General features: G+C 38.7%; 1 pseudogene; it reads left to right on the forward strand.

Moving 5' to 3' along the window:
• The first annotated feature begins 1440 nt into the window (after positions 1 to 1440).
• Positions 1441 to 2517, forward strand: LOC106838234 (vomeronasal type-1 receptor 4-like; annotated as a pseudogene).
• The last annotated feature ends 3800 nt before the right edge of the window (positions 2518 to 6317 follow it).

Consider the following 6317-nt stretch of genomic DNA (forward strand, 5'->3'; position numbering starts at 1 on the left):
ATAATGGTCCATGGCTACTCATAGTGTTTTCATGGCCAATTTTTTTTTCAGATGCGATGGCCAGGTCCTTCTTCCTAGTCTGCATTAGTCTGGAAGCGCCAATGAAACCTGTCCACCATAAGTGACCCTGCTGGTATTTGAAATGCCAGTGGCAAAGCTTTCAGCATCACAGCAACACGCAGCTGCCATCATATGACAACCAACAGGCAGGTGGTGTGGTTCCCTGACCTGGAGACTAAGCCTGGCCTCAGCAGTGAGCGCTAAATCTTAACCACCAGACCCCCGGGGCTTTACTATCAAGCAGGAAATCCAAAAGCATGAGGAATAAGTGGTGATAGCAGGGACTTTTACTCATAGCCAATCTCAAAGGAAAGGCTTTCAATACGTAGCACAATGTGATACTGATGATACTGTAGATGTTTTTGTCAGGGTACAGCTATTCTTTTCTATTACTATATTACAAAAATTTTTACCATACACATATGTTGAATTTGATCACATGATCTTATGTATATATTGAAATGATCATATCTTTTTGTTTCTTTAGTCTGCTAATGTGGGTCATCATACAGATCAAATTCCAAATGTTAAACTTACCTTCCATGTTAGGGATAATTCTTGGTCAAAACCTTGATTCGTTTCACACATTGTGAATGCAGTTTTACAATTATTTTGTGTATATTGTTTTTCCAGTTCATGAAATAGTCTAATCCTTGTCCTTTTCACACTGTCTTTGTTGCTTTTAGCTAACAGGATTATGCTGGCCTCATGATGGTTAATGGAATGTTCTCTCTTTTTCCATCCTTCACAGTTATTTGTAGATGTTACCTGTTTCTGGTAAGATACACATACTTCCCTGCTGAAGCATTTGGGATTTCCCAGGGAACGATTTTTGATCACTATTCAACGTCATCATGAAGAGCCTTGCACATTTATAACTTTCTATTACTCTTGTTTTGGTAAGTTATCTAGAAACGTGCTTCCATATCTCCTAAATTTCCAACTTTATTAGCATAATTAATGACAGTATCAAGCTATTTTCTAATATTTGCAGCTTCTCCACTGCTGTCCATTTAACATTTTTAATCCTGATGTCATTTGTGCCTTCCCTTGGTCGAGTGTTACAGTGTCGCATAAGTTTGTTAATTTTATCATTCCTGTCAAGGAACTGACTTTCGGGCTTTTTCCATATGAAGGTTGTTATCCATTAATTTCTGCTTTACTTGTATCAATTCCATTTATTTCTTTTTAGGATTAAATTGCTATTCCTTTCCTAGTGGCACTGTACACTTTATCTTTTCCATTTTAGTTGGCAACTTGAATTCTACCTTCTTCATAACCTAATTCTGTACTCTAAGGTTCTCAAGACTTCCTGGAATCCGGTTTCCAAAAGTGACGGTTCTTGGCCTGAAATACAGAAGAGCTGAACATTTCAACACCCCCCCACCCCATACTGAACTGTCAATCACTACATTCTTCCACAAGCTCCATTATTTAAAATTTCACAATATAATCTATTTTTGTTTCATTTGAAGCCTGGTTGGCCTAATTAAAACATTAATAAGATAATGTTTCCAAGTGACGTGACTTATGGGTTTTTCTCCATATCTCAAATTTCCATTGGGTTCCTGGGGAACTCACTGCTCTTCATGTTACATATATACACCTTCTTAACTCAGCCTCACCTGAAAAAAGCCTATAGATTTGATTTTCACACACCTGACATTGGTCAATGTTTTGACTATCATGTTCAACTTGATGCCAACTGTCACGTCATCCTTTGGAATAAGGCATTTTCTGGACGATGTTGGTTGTAAGGCAACTTTGTACGCATACAGAGTTACCCGGGGTCTTTCCATCTGTACCACCTCCCTCCTGAGCGCTTTTCAAGCCATCACTATCAGTCCCAGTACTTCTATATGGGCAAGGCTTAAATCTAAAATCTCCACATGCGTTCTTCCCTCTTTCCTTGTCTTCTGGATCGTCAACATGCTCGTCTATATCCAGATCATCCAAGCTGTAGAAGCCAATCGCAATGCCACATTTGTTGGTTTTGGGTATTCTCAAGTTTACTGTCGCACTAAGCAGGTGGAACGCTACTATTCAAAGGCATTTATAAGTGTCATAGTGATTCAAGATCTCCTCTTTGTGGTCCTCATGATGTTGTCCAGTATCTACATGGTGAATCTCCTCTACAAGCACCGCCAGAGAGCCCAGTATGTTCACAGCCCCAGCCTGTCTTCCCAGACATCTCCGGAAATCAAAGCCACCCACAGTATTCTTTTGCTGGTAAGTTGCTTTGTTTTCTTTTATTGTGCAAACGATTTCATTGCCCTTTACTATTTTTATAGACCTGAGAAAAACCCAAGACTGGAGAGAATTACGGGGATTATTTCAGCCTGCTACCCAACCATCTGCCCTTTTCTGCTAATGAAAAATAATAAGATTTTTTTCAAATTTACTTCTCCCACTTCAAAGATGAGAACTACCGTTTCTCAAAGAACATTCAGTGGATGATCTCGCACCCACGACTTCCTTCTGCAACAGAGAAGCTCCTCAATGATGAACACAAATGGAAAATGCCACGTGGCTATTAAACACTTCAGATGTGGCTAGTATAATTGAGATGGACTGTAAATTAAAAATATAAACATTTTGAATTCTTACAATGAATGAGTATATACATGTCAAATTAATAATTTTCATATTGATTACTTGCTTACATTATAAGAATTTGAATTAAACCAAATACATTAAAAAGATATCATTAGACCTAACTTTATCTGCTTTGTTTTGCTCTTTTAAAAATGTGGCTGCTAGAAATTTTAGAATTACATTTGGGGCCTCAATTATATTTCTGTCAAACTGCAATACTCTAGGGAAGATCATTTCTCTATTCAAAAAATATGTATTGCACACCTTACATATTCCAGGTACTATATTAGGGGTTGACCATATTTACTAATGAGGTTATATAGAATGTTTGTGCTCTTGGAAAAGTATAAGTGCATATGACAGAGCTATGATCAATAGAGCAGAAAATTGGGAGTTCTGTGAGTTTCACTCCTTGATGTATACTAAAATACTTGAGTGTGTCTTTCAATGTCTGTGTAAATCCATCCATAGTAATAACCCCACCCATGCTATGCTCATATATTTTTAATTTTAGATCTAGTCTGTTATGATGATTTCATAAATATGTCCTTTCATTTCCAATAATTCTTCATTTGAAACAGTGTGACACTTTGCTCGTCTACTGTGGTGCATTTGCCTCAAACAGATGTAATTTGCACAATTCTTTCTTCAGCGCCACCTTCCATCATTTTCATCTTCACTATTTTGAGGTCTTTGTTCAATTTAATTCATTGTTGATTTAAAGTCCTTGGGGATATGATTCAACGGATATGTAGTTCGAATATCTGCACAATTTTTTCCAGCCTGGCCGCTGGATTCTATTTTTCCTACACATAGGATTCTTGGACTGACTCCTTTTCATTCAGTAATTCACCTTCCTCTGTCTTCCAGCTTTTCCTGTGCAGGCAAGATCTCCAACAGCAGAATGGTGCTTTTCCTTTGAAAAAAATTTTTTCTCCATGAACTTTCAAATAGGTCCTTTATAATTAGATAAACTTTCATAGAATTTAAAAGCCTGTTTGCTAGATAAGAATAGGCGTGTTTTTCATTGCTGTTTCAATCCAGGCCATGGATTGGATGTGCAGCTGAAGTGAACTTCAACTTAGGAAATCGTCTTCCATTATTTAATGATTATCTTCCCTCCACCAGTTTGATTTTTCCATCCGGAATGGTCACTCCTCTTCAACAGAGGTGCAATGCCTCCTAGATAGCTCTCCATGTCCTTTCTGTAAACTTTTCCCCACCGTGGTTTTCATCTCTTTGAACAACACAATTTCAAGTTTTTCTTGGGCCTTGATCTCCCAAAATCAATTCAGGTTTAAGCATCAAGCATCCTCTCCTTCAAATGTATCTTCTGATTTCTTTTCAACCTTTAAAAATTGTCTAACAGATATGCCAAGGGGAGCCAGAGAGAGAAAAAGGGAGCTAGAGACAGCGAGGGAGAAAAAGAAAGCAGGCATAGGGTTCTGCTTTTACTGAGGTTGAGGGTGGAGGCCTGGGTTTTCATCTGTTCACTCCTCATTGGTGAATTTAAAACATAAGAGTTGAGAATTTAAAGTGCAGGAAGAGGAAAAACAAGTGGCCCAAATATCAGTTATCCAAATCAACAGAGATCACTAAAACTAAAAAGTCTTGGAGTGGAGGGGACAGGGCTCCTTATCAAATGGGGTGGCTGACAATGGGTTTATTCCAGATGGCCATCTTTGAAGAGGATGCCTCTTTGAAGTGGATGCCTCAGCAATCAAATATTAAGTCAGAAATGAAGAGCCAAATATCAGTGCTTATACTACAGCCATTTAATTCCACCTTCTGCACAATTTTATAATTTCCTCTGTAGTCACCATTCTTAATTTGGGGTGTCATATGCCTTGAGACAACCTGATGAATATTCTTATAAAATGTTTTATCAGTTCATATAAACTAAGCATCAGAAACATAATTTTTTGAAATTTAGGAACTCCCTGAAAATGTGCCAAAGACCTCCTCTAGGTCCTCCAATCACTCAAAATGAAATAAAAACTGTAATACAGCACTCTTTGCAAAAGCCTCCCTCTGCTTGGTACCTATGTTGGGGCAGTGGAAATACCCTTTTACCCTTCTTGTGTTCTTATGGCTGGACCAATAGTAAAATTGACATAAGAGCAGATTTACAAGAGAAAAACTCAGTTTAATACCTACACATTGCAGATCAGAGAGAAACAATGTTCAGAGAGTGCACAAAGCAGGCAGTAAATATATAGTTTACACAAAGAAATAGGAAATTCATGAGGAATGACAGGGCGAAAACTTAGATTTGAGGTGCATAATTACTGAGGGATTTATGCAGAGTTTAAGCTCAAAGTCGTAAATTAGCAAAGTTCGTTTATGCAGACTTCTCAGCTCTCAATCGATAAGGGTGCTCTAGTGATAAGAATGCAGGGGAGCATTTTAAGTGGGAGATTATTTCCTGTTTTCAGAGGGAATAGAGGCAGGATGTTCAGAATGCCCTTTTTGCTTCTCAAGGAACTCTAATCCAAAGCAATCAGTATGCTATTGTGGGGTATTTTTGGGTAGCCAGCCCTGTGCTCCAACAACTGCAATGTCTTCAAAAGTAGCAAGTTATTGCCTTGGGAAATATTATGCAAGGAACAATTTCTAGAAGGATTTATCTGTAGGACAAAATTGGCAGAGGAACTAAAAATTGCTTTAAACTTTTTGGATAATATTAAAGCATAGATTAAATTTAAAACGTCACTTTACCATAAAGTCACTTTTAGAAATCTAATCTAAAAAATAGAAGCACCCGTATCCAGGGAAATTGCATTGAAAGGTCTTCCTTGAAGCATTGTTTGTAGTGGAAAAATAGAAAACCAACCTGAATGCCTAGGAAAAGGGGAAGAGCTTAAAAAAAAATGTGTGAGTCCATATTGTGGAATATTTTCCAATTATTTCAAATGAGCTTTGTCTCTATCTGCTGATGTATTTTGTTAGTATAGGAAAATATTGTCACCCTATTGATGGAGTTGACTCTCTGCCCCTTGCAGTCCTCAGCACCTGGTCATGCGTCTTCCACTGAACCTCCACAACCCCACCTCCCCCTCTTCCCCACAATAGTGTCCACAGATTGCAGATCAGCTTTAGGATGTGTCACCCCTGTCCCAGGTCAAATGCCCTCTTGTTTAGGTCTCGCCCATGTGTTGGGGCTGGACATAGGGGTTCCAGTGACAATTCAGGGTTGAGGGCACTCAAGTTCCACAGGTGATGGCTCCGTGTACCTCCCTCACCTGGTCCTGCCTCCATTCTATGAAATGTCTTCGCGTTCTGATTGTGAGAATCTTTGGGTGTGTTTGTGCCATTTACTGGCTCTCTGTGTGGTGCCCCAAATGGGAATAAGCAGTGTCGATGTCTCCTTCCACGTTGCTAGTGTCGTGAAGGAACACAAATCCTCTACCCTCTAGGTCCTTCTGGCTCGTCTGTGAATTAAATTCACATGAGACAGAATAACAGGGGAAAATCAAACAAAACTTTATAACATGTATACATGGGAGAGACTCAGGAAAACTGAGCAACTCGACGAAATAGCCAAGCTTCCAGCTTAAATATCATCTTTAGCTAAAGACAAAAGAGGGTGTTGGGGGTGGTGGTTTGGGACTTCAAAGGGAAGGAAAGCAATTCACATGAAAATGGAAAAGCAAATTGGTAAA

Source organism: Equus asinus, chromosome 26 (assembly GCF_041296235.1).
Source record: "Equus asinus isolate D_3611 breed Donkey chromosome 26, EquAss-T2T_v2, whole genome shotgun sequence".
In the NCBI taxonomy this organism is placed as follows: domain Eukaryota; kingdom Metazoa; phylum Chordata; class Mammalia; order Perissodactyla; family Equidae; genus Equus; species Equus asinus.